Raw genomic sequence first — 6,729 nt, forward strand, 5'->3', positions numbered from 1 at the left:
TTTCTTTCTTTCTTTCTTTCTTTCTTTCTTTCTTTCTTTCTTTCTTTCTTTCTTTCTTTCTTTCTTCTTTCTTTCTTTCATGCTAATTTTTTTCTTTCTTTCTTTCTTTCTTTCTTTCTTTCTCTTTCTTTCTTTCTTTCTTTCTTTCAGGCTAATTTCTTTCTTTCTTTCTTTCTTTCTTCTTTCTTTCTTTCATGCTAATTTTTTTCTTTCTTTCTTTCTTTCTTTCTTTCAGGCTAATTTTTTTCTTTCTTTCTTTCTTTCTTTCTTTCTTTCTTTCTTTCTTCTTTCTTTCTTTCATGCTAATTTTTTTCTTTCTTTCTTTCTTTCATGCTAATTTTTTTCTTTCTTTCTTTCTTTCTTTCTTTCTTTCTTTCAGGCTCATTTCTTTCTTCTTTCTTTCTTTCTTTCTTTCTTTCATGCTGATTTCTTTCTTTCAGGTTCATTTCTTTCTTTCTTTCTTTCTTTCTTTTCAGGCTCATTTCCTCAATTTATCGTTTTTACTAATTCTTACCGTGGGGAATTTTTTTTGACGGTTTATCGTGAACGGTAAAATATCACCCATTCCTAATATATATATATATATATATATATATATATATATATATATATATATATATATATATATATATATATGATATATAAAGAGAGAGAGAGAGGGAAGCTTAAAATATTAAATGTTTGGCTGGTTTCTTAGAATAAAGACTAATTAAAATCATTTTCAAAGCAATTGCTTTGCTGCAGCTGTTAATTTGATGAATAATTGATGATCAGCCCCGTCGCTGCCGGGGGTTACCGTGCGTTCAGCAGCGTTCAGCTAGACTCACACACACAACTGGCCAGATGTCGCTTTAGCTGCTCGTTGACAAAAACGCGGGGGAAAATTGTTGTCAAAGAAGAGACTGAAGAAGAAGAAGAAAAAAGAAAAAAGAAAAAGCAAGTCCGGAGTCTGTCTCACCGAAAACTTGGAGACTAAAGCAGCCCTTTGTGAAACATTATCTATTTCCCAACACAGACTCACAATGACCTGCCTCTCCCCTCTCACACACACACACACACACACACACACACACACACACTCGGGGAGAGGATCAGTTCTTTTCTATGGTGACAGAGGGTCATATTTCTTGCTTTGATCTTCACCTCTCCCCTCCGTCTCTCTCTGTGATCCTTCACTCTCCTGCTTTTTTTCTGGATGAAAACAGAGGAGGGAGAGAGGGAGAGAGAGAGGGAGAGAGAGAGAGCATCTTCCCCGTTGTCTCTCGCCCCGGCCTGATGGCGGGGATGGGAAGTGAAGCATGAAACCAGCTCCTCGGCCCCAGAGAAACAAACACACTCAGCCGGCGGCTGCTGGATAGAAACTGTGATAAACATTAAACCCAACGCAGGATGTGAAGAACCTGCTCACTTCACATCAGGACGGAGCCCGGCCGGCCGGGTCGCAGTTATATATATATATATATATATATATATATATATATATATATATATATATATATATATATTAGGGCTGTTCGATTTTGCCCAAAAATAAAATCTCGATTTTTTTTCTCTCAAAATCCGATTACGATTACGATTATTTTGTGAATTGACAAAAGGCAAAGAAATGATTTCAAATATGCTGTTTTTTTTATTGAACATTTGCCCCATTGGGCTTTAAGTGCAAACTTTGCTCTTATTAAACCAAAAATGAATGAATAAAGTGCAAAACTCTGTAAAATAAGTTGAAAAAAAGTTTTAAAAAATATAATAAAATATAAAGTTTTATCTCTGAAAAAAAAAAATCAGCAAATCAGCACTTGCAAACATACAGTATGGGGCACTTGTCTCGGGCAGAGGTATTGAGAGGTATTTCCATCAATCATTAATATGTGTGCAGACAAGGTAAAAAAAATAAAATAACATTTAAAAAAAAGAAGAAAAAAAAAGTGAAAAATCGATTTTACGATTTTCACATTTTAACATCGTTCTAATTACATAATCGCGATTACGATTTAAAATTGATTAATCGAACAGCCCTAATATATATATATATATATATATATATATATATTGGGTCTGCAGTGACGTCATTTCCCCACTGGACCAGCCCCCTTACTCACACTGAGTGGCAAAACATCAGCAAAAACAGCTGCAACTAGTGGAAAAGACGGAATAACAGCCGATTATGGGCTTAAATTAGCGTCAGTTGGATTTGACAGTGACCCGTACAGTTACCAAGAACCAGTGGTCCATGGACATTAATATTTGGACCAGTCACCAGTCGACCAGTCACCGACTATTGAAACGATTAGTCGACTAATCGGGTAATTGGGTATCGAGGTTGCTTTAATTATGTGGCAAATGATAATAAACACAAGAAAGTTGGGTACTTCAATGAAAAATAGATATTTTGTTCAACTTTTTCGGACTGCATGCATTTAATTTAAAAATACTTTTGTCGGGCATAAAGTTAAAGTTCTCTTTTAAAGCCAAAATACGCTTCATGTCTTACCAAGGCGAGTCCGTTTCGTTCAACTGTCCGACATGTTTTCTCTTCAAATGCTCCTGCATTACCGACGTGCTCCCGTCATAAGCAAGGTCTGCTTTCCAAACCTTGCAAGTCATATTCTTATTCGTCGTATCCAGGCTAAAAGGCTCCCAAACATTTGAAGTTTTATTACGCGCAACTGCTGTGCAGGACGCCGTCATTTAGTTTTACAGAGACGCTATCGTGCATGTGCGACTCTGGGCAGAGATTGTATTGAAGTGAGATGCCTCACTCTGTTGGAAAAACACGTCTGGCAACAATTGTCGACAATGGAATTCATTGTCGACAATTTTGATTATCGATTTTTGTCGACAACTTCGACGAATCGTATAGCCCTATTCAACAGCCATCTAAGGTTTATCTTGGATTACCTTGTGTTGAATTGTGCTATAGAGGGGTCTGCATTGACGTCACTTTCCCCACTGGACCAGCCCCCCTTACTCAGAGTGGCAAAACATCAGCAAAAACAGCTGCAACTAGTGGAGAAGACGGAATAACAGCCGATTATGGGCTTAAATCAACATCAGTTGGACTTGACAGTGACCCGTACAGTTACCCCAAGAACCAGTGGTCCATGGACATTAATATTTGGCCACAAATCAAGTTCCTGTTATTTATATTAACTTAATTTCTACGCCGGGGAAATACACGAAGCAAAGCTTTAAGGCATACAAAAGTCTTGACGCTTGGTCCGACTTCAAGGCAGGATTTGTTGTAGAAATTAAAGTGATGAGGACACCGAACTTTATGATTTGACTGTTTAACGTTAGCTACCCAAAAATCCAACATTACCTGATACAAAATGGGAACCGCAAATCCACGTTTCGGTGCCTGGAATCCAGTTGTTTCTGTGAATTGCAGCGATCCATTTGTCTCTCTTAAGCTTATTTTTCAGCAGTCTGTAAAACGATAACTCTGATTTCTTGCTAAATCTATGAGTACAGTCGATCACACAACAGCTCTTTCCCATTTTAGATGTTTTCCAGTTGCTCAAACTGAAAGTTTACGCTGCAACTCAATCGTTCTGACACTCAGTGGGCGGAACCCGCTGTGCAGTCGCATCCGTGAGGTCATGCTCATCCCTCATATATATATATATATATATTAGGGCTGGGCAACAATTAAAATTTTTAATCGCGATTAATCGCATGATTTCCCTAATTAATCACGATTAATCACATTGTATATGCAAAATCAAATAATGAATTCAAAAGTTGTGCAAAGTGCACTTTTAGTTAATAAGTATGAACGAAAGTGCCATAACATTCGTTGTGCAAACATCTCAGCAAACATCAGGACTTGTCAGTAACACATATTTGGTGTAAAAATGTCAAATAAAATATAGCTTATTGCCACTGCCAGGGCATTAATGTCATCCTGTTTTTTTTATGAAAAGTAAAAAAAGTCTACTAACAAAACCCTGATCCACAATCATGACATTAAAACAGGCAATTTCTGAGGTAACAGCAGAAACTTTTAACGGGGAGCAGCTTTACCGTCTATATTCAGCACCAAATGTCCCTGTTAGAAAGTGTGAAGCACAAAAAAAAAAATCACTAATGAAATTTCCTTTACAGGGGTCGAATCCGCCGTCTGGGAGAACTTTAAAATGAAAATGTCCATATAACCGTTCCGTAATTTTACCGCTCTGTTTTAACTTTTCCGCATGTTTTTCCACCAACTCTCTTCCGGTTCCTCGGCAGCCGGCAAAAGACTTTTCAAAACAAAAGCATGTGAGCAACATGCGTTAATGCGCGATAAAATAAATGTCGGCGTTAATAAATTAATGAGTTAACGTGATAATAACACGTTAACTAGCCCTAATATATATATATATATTCTTTAACCACCACGTCACTTTCTTCTTTCCTTCTTTCCTCCCTTTTTTTTTTTCCTTCCTTCCTTCCTTCCTTCCTTCCTTCCTTCCTTCCTTCCTTCCTTCCTTCCTTCCTTCCTCTCTTTCTTCCTTCCTTCCTTCCTTCCTTCCTTCCTTCCTTCCTTCCTTCCTTCCTTCCTTCCTTCCTTCCTTCCTTTCTTCCTTCCTTCCTCCCTTTCTTCCTTCCTTCCTCCCTTCCTTCCTTCCTTCCTTCCTTCCTTCCTTCCTTCCTTCCTTCCTTCCTTCCTTCCTTCCTTCCTTCCTTCCTTCCTTCCTCCCTTTCTTCCTTCCTTCCTCCCTTCCTCTTTTCTTCCTTCCTTCCTTTCTTTCTTCCTTCCTTCCTTCCTTCCTTCCTTCCTTCCTTCCTTCACGTACGTTGTGCGTGGATTTAACACAGAACCATAAATCAGTTTTACACAAAAACATCATCAACGGGAATTTATCGTTTTTGCAGCGAGATGATAAATTCTTACCGTGGGGAATTTTTTTGACGGTTTACCGTGAACGGTAAAATATCACCCATTCCAAGGTGCGTGTTAGTTCCCCCAATGACTTCAGTGCCCACACCATGGGTGGGGTTGGCGAAAGGGCCTTTCTGTGTGGAGTTTGTATGTTCTCCCCGTGTTCCCCTGGGTAGCTAATGGGAGCTACCCTCACAAAAACATGCACACAGTCCTGGGCAATACATGCCCCCCTCTGGCCAACTGGGGCGCCAGATGGGGTGGGGAGGATCTGGCCGGAATAACGTGATCCTTCCACGCGCTACGTCCGGCCGGAGAAACCCCACCCTGTCTGGTGAAAAGATGCGGCCTGCTCACCTCCTCAGGTTAAGGAGGAGACCTGAGCTCAGTGCAGGGCCCTCCCGGGGTTGGTAGAGGATGGCAATGCCCAGGACTGTCACTTAGGTAGGAGCACGGGGTGGTAAAAATGGGAAAAAAACCGGGATAAAAATATTAAAAAAAAAAAAAAAAAAAAAAAATATCACCCATTCCTACGTGGGTTTTCTTTTAAAGAGGGCGGGGTGAGGGTTTCTAGCGATAGATCCGATGGGGGAGGAGTTTAGGGACATCCGGATATCCGAGCGTTGGGATCCGGTCCTGTTAGGGTTCTGCGGCGCAGATGAACCGATTTCAGGAGGGGAAAAAAAAAGAGACAAAAACCCCAGAAAAAACAAATGTAATGAGACGTCACGCCGGGCTGTGATTGGTGGTCGGACCGTTGTTAACATGCGCTGTCACACTACAGCGCGGTGACCTCAGCTCCCGCCGGCCCGCACTTTAACCTTTATCAATTAACCAGCAGCACAAAGCGGCGCTGAAACCAGACACACACACACACACACACACACACACACACACACACACTCTGCAAAATGCACAGAAAACACACACAGGAACACGCTCAGATGTAACCAGACCCAGTGTGACAACTGATAGCTCTGTTTGTGCTGCCTCACACACACACACACACACACACACACACACACACACACACACACACACACACACACACATGCACACACACACACACACACACACACACACACACACACACACACACATGCACACACACCTCAGCCAGCAGGCACAACAACTGACCACATTTGAGTGTGTGTTTAACAAACCACTGTGTTTCATTAAAAGAACTTAATGCTCCATGCGAAAGAATGAAAAACACCGAATAGATGAAAGGAGTTCATGCTGAGCGTGTGTGTGTGTGTGTGTGTGTGTGTGTGTGTGTGTGTGTGTGTGTGTGTGTGTGTGTGTGTGTGTGTGTGTGTGTGTGTGTGTGTGTGTGTGTGTGTGTGTGTGTGTGAAGCTGCAACGCTTCGACAAACCAAAACGACTTTTCTCCCCCCCGCGTAACAGACAATGCAACTTCCATCATCGGTATGGGGTGTGTGTGTGTGTGTGTGTGTGTGTGTGTGTGTGTGTGTGTGTGTGTGTGTGTGTGTGGGCTCTAACAGCCTGTCGTGATAAGGAGAGCCCAGAATAACGCTCCGACATCAGCAACCCTCCCTCCTGTCACTCACTATCGATTCCCTCACACACACACACACACACACACACACACACACACACACACACACACACACACACACACACACACACACACACACACACACACACACACACACACACACACACGAGCAAGGGGGTGACAAGAAAGCAGTAAACACTCCGTCGCTTTCACTCAAATCAAAACAGCTCTGAGGTTTTTCTAAAACAATCAAAAGTTTTTGAATAAAAAAAAAAAAACTTTGAAATAGCCGTGAAACAAAAATCGACGTATATATGAGCAGATCCGGAGGAATTATGGAGCG

This window comes from Cololabis saira, chromosome 20 (genome assembly GCF_033807715.1).
Source record: "Cololabis saira isolate AMF1-May2022 chromosome 20, fColSai1.1, whole genome shotgun sequence".
Classification (NCBI taxonomy): domain Eukaryota; kingdom Metazoa; phylum Chordata; class Actinopteri; order Beloniformes; family Belonidae; genus Cololabis; species Cololabis saira.